Below are 4,379 nucleotides of genomic sequence, written 5' to 3'. Positions count from 1 at the left end.
TTTGCCTAGGGGAACGGAAAGTAATGCAGTGTGTTTAGAAATGTGAGGATAGCGGAGGGGCATCTTACTATACTTCTTGCGCTCATGGCACTTAGAAGTTACGGATGACGATTCGGAGCTAGAGGTGGAGGGTGATGAAGAGTCGGTCTCATAGTAGACCACTTTCTTCATCTTCTTCTTCTTGTCACCTCTCCGTTGTGACTTGATGGAGGAAGCGGACTCCTCCTTATGCTTGTGGTCGGACTTCCTCGAATGAGTTCTCCCCGAGCTTGCGGACTTGTCGCCGTCGGTCACGATCTCCCTATTGGCGTGATCTCCCGACATCACTTCGAGTGGTTAGACTCTAATGAAGCACCAGGCTTTCATACCAATTGAAAGTCGCCTAGGGGGGTGGATAGGCGGAAACTGAAATTTACAACTTTAAACACACTACAAGCCGGGGTTAGCATTAGAATAAAATCCGAGTCCGAAAGAGAGGGAAAACAAATCAACCAAGAAATAAAAGCGGATGAACACGGTGGTTTGTTTTACCGAGGTTCGGTTCCAAAGAACCTAGTCCCCGTTGAGGTGGTCACAAAGACCGGATCTCTTTCAACCCTTTCCCTCTCTCAAACGGTCACTTAGACCGAGTGAGCTTTCTCCTTAATCAAACGGGTCACTTAGACCCCGCAAGGACCACCACACACTTGGTGTCTCTTGCTTTGATTACAAGTTACTTGAGAATAAGAATGGGAGAAGAAGAAAGCATGATTGCAAAAGCCAAGCAACAAGAGCGACAAATAATACACAGATCACTCTCTCTCTCTCTCTCAAGTCACTAATCACTAATGATCACTTGTCTCAATTGTGGAACTTGGAGAGATTGGAAGCTTTGATTGTGTCTTTGAATGGATTGCTAGCTCTTGTATTGAATGTGAAGGATTGGAGTGCTTGGGTGAAGTGAATGGAGGTGGTTGGGGTTGTATTTATAGCCCCTAACCACTTCCTAGTCGTTGCCCCCTTTCTGCCGACCGCGGACGATCCGCCCCTGCACATCAACGGCTGAAATCGCAACGGTCAGCAGTAACGGCTACTATGCATTAAATTCGTCGTCAGATGTCCGATAAAGCATTCGCGGACGGTTGAAAGGGAAATGTGCCCTTGGGCCATTTCTAAGTATTTTGGTGATTTAGTGTCCAACACAAGTGCTTAAGTGATAAACTATGCCAAATGGTGGATAAGGTGCAAATCAATACAAAGGTATGATTCTAGACTTAGTACATTGGTTTTTGTGTACTAACATGTTTGTCTAAGTGCTAGAATCAGAGAAAATTCAATTGGAAAAGCTTGGCTCGAAGCAGCCAAAAGTCTGCTCAGTCTGGGTACACCGGACTGCCCGGTGGTGCACCGGACAGTGTCCGGTGCGCCAGGCTGGCTCTGGCGAACTGGCCGCTCTCGAGAAATCGGCGACGGCGTACGGCTAAAATTCACCGGACTGCCGGACAGTCCAGTGAGCCAGCAGTCAGCCGGGCCAACGGTCGGCCGCGTAATCCGCGCGCGACGAGTGGCAGAGCCAACGGTCAAAAGGGGGCACCGGACTGTCCGGTGCGCCAACGGCTCTGAATCGCCAACGGTCGGCTTCGCCAAAGAAGGAAAGAAATCCGCACCGGACAGTGTCCGGTGGTGCACCGGACTGTCCGGTGCGCCAGGCGACAGAAAGCAAGAATTGCCTTCCTGGAATGCTCTCAACGGCTCCTAGCTGCCTTGGGGCTATAAAAGGGACCCCTAGGCGCATGGAGGAGCACACCAAGCAACCTTTGAGCATTGTTGATCATTCACACTTCATTCTTGCACACTTGTTCGACATTCTTAGTGATTTGAGCTCCATTCTAGTGAGAACCTTGTGATACTCTTTTGAGCTCAAGTCTTGGTCTTGTGTGTGTGTATTTGCTGTGGATTTGAGTGTGTTGCTTCCCTCCCTTACTCTAGTGCTTCATTGTGATTCTTATTGTAAGGGCGAGAGACTCCAAGTTGTGGAGATTCCTCGCAAACGGGAAAGAGTAAAGTAAAGAAGAACACCGTGGTATTCAAGTTGATCATTATATCACTTGAGAGGAGTTGAGTGCAACTCTCGTCCGTTGGGACGCCACAACGTGGAGTAGGCAAGTTTTGTACTTGGCCGAACCACGGGATAAATCCTTGTGTCTCTTGTGCTTGTCCTTATTGTGTCTATTGTGCTTCACAAGAGCTCTCCTCTCTACTCACTTGATTTCATTGTTCTAACTCTTAATCAAGTTTGTGGTGTTAAGTTTTAAGTTTTACAGGATCACCTATTCACCCCCCCCCTCTAGGTGCTCTCAATTGGTATCAGAGTCGTTCTCTTCAAGAAAGGGACTAATCGCACGAAGAGATGGATCCTAAGGGCAAGGGGATGGTGGTCAATGATAAGGAGAAGGAGTCCTTCGTCAATGATCCAAAGGATGACAAGCCTACCGACTCAGGCTCCGGCCACAAAAGAAAAGACGGGAGGAAGAAGAAAACAAGGCGCATCAAGGAGATAGTCTACTACGACAGCGATGAATCTTCTTCTTCCCAAAAGGATGACGACAACGACTACGAGAAAAACAAAACGGTCAATTCAAACTTTTCTTTTGATTATTCTTGTATTCCGCAAAGTACAAATGCTCATTTACTCTCCATTCCACTTGGTAAACCTCCTCACTTTGATGGAGAGGACTACGAATTTTGGAGTCACAAAATGCGTAGTCACTTGTTCTCTCTCCATCCAAGCATATGGGAGATAGTAGAGAGTGGAATGCAATTTGATAGTAGTGATAGTCCCATGTTTATCAATGAGCAAATTCACAAAAATGCACAAGCTACTGCTGTTCTTCTAGCATCATTGTGCAGGGATGAATAACATAAGGTGAGCGGCTTGGATAACGCCAAGCAGATTTGGGACACCCTCAAAATCTCACATGAGGGGAACGACGTCACCATGCTCACCAAGATGGAGTTGGTAGAGGGTGAACTTGGGAGATTCGCAATGATCAGGGGCGAGGAGCCAACCCAAACGTACAACCGGCTCAAGACCCTCGTCAACAAAATAAGGAGCTATAGAAGCACGCGATGGACGGACCACGACGTCGTCCGCCTAATGCTAAGGTCCTTCACTATCCTTGATCCACATCTTGTGAACAATATTCGTGAGAATCCTAGGTACACCAAGATGACGCCCGAGGAGATACTTGGAAAGTTTGTAAGCGGGCGGATGATGATCAAGGTGGATAACATTAATGAATTAATTGATGCATTGAATGATAAGAATAGGTTATTAGAAAAGCAAGAGGATCTTTTGTATGAAGAACATGATAAGTTTGTAGAAGCACAAAAATCCCTTGCTTTAGAAATTAAAAGGAATGAAATGCTTTCTTGTGAATTGTCTACTTGCCACGACTCTATTTCTAGCTTAAAGAGCATAAATGATGATTTGAATGCTAAGTTAGAAATAGCTAATAAATCAACATCTTGTGTAGAACATGTTGCAATTTGCAATAGGTGTAAAGATTTTAATGTTGATGCTTGTAATGAACATCTAGTTTCAATTTCTAATTTGAATGATGAAGTGGCTAGTCTTAATGCCCAACTTAAGACTAGCAAGAGTGAATTTGACAAACTAAAATTTGCAAGAGATGCCTACACGATTGGTAGACACCCCTCAATTAAAGATGGTCTTGGCTTCAAGAGGGAAGTTAAGAACTTAACAAGCCATAAGGCTTCCATCTCCGCCAAGGAGAAAGGGAAGGCCCCTATGGCTAGTAGTGCTCAAAAGAACCATGCTTTCATGTATCATGATAGGAGACATTCTAGGAATGCTTATAAAGTTATGATGCTCATGCCATGATTGCTTCTAGTTCTTCTATGCATGATAGAAATTTGGCTAGGAAAAATGTAGTTCATCATATGCCTAGAAGAAATATTGTTCATGTTCCTAGGAAAGTAATGAATGAACCTTCTACAATTTATTATGCTTGCAATGCTTCCTTTGCTATTTGTAGAAAGGATAAGAAGGTAACTGCTAGGAAATTAGGGGCCAAATGTAAGGGAGACAAGACTTGCATTTGGGTCCCTAAGACTATTGTAACTAACCTTGTAGGACCCAACATGAGTTGGGTACCTAAGACCCAAGCATAAATTTGCCTTGCAGGTTTATGCATCTGGGGGCTCAAGCTGGATTATCGACAGCGGATGCACAAACCACATGACGGGGGAAAAGAGGATGTTCTCTTCCTACGTCAAGAACAAGGATCCCCAAGATTCAATCATATTCGGTGATGGGAACCAAGGCAAGGTGAAAGGGTTAGGAAAAATTGCTATTTCATCCGAGCACTCTATTTCTA

The sequence above is a fragment of the Zea mays genome, chromosome 8 (genome assembly GCF_902167145.1).
Source record: "Zea mays cultivar B73 chromosome 8, Zm-B73-REFERENCE-NAM-5.0, whole genome shotgun sequence".
Classification (NCBI taxonomy): Eukaryota; Viridiplantae; Streptophyta; class Magnoliopsida; order Poales; family Poaceae; genus Zea; species Zea mays.
Note: the sequence above shows the minus strand (reverse complement) of the source record.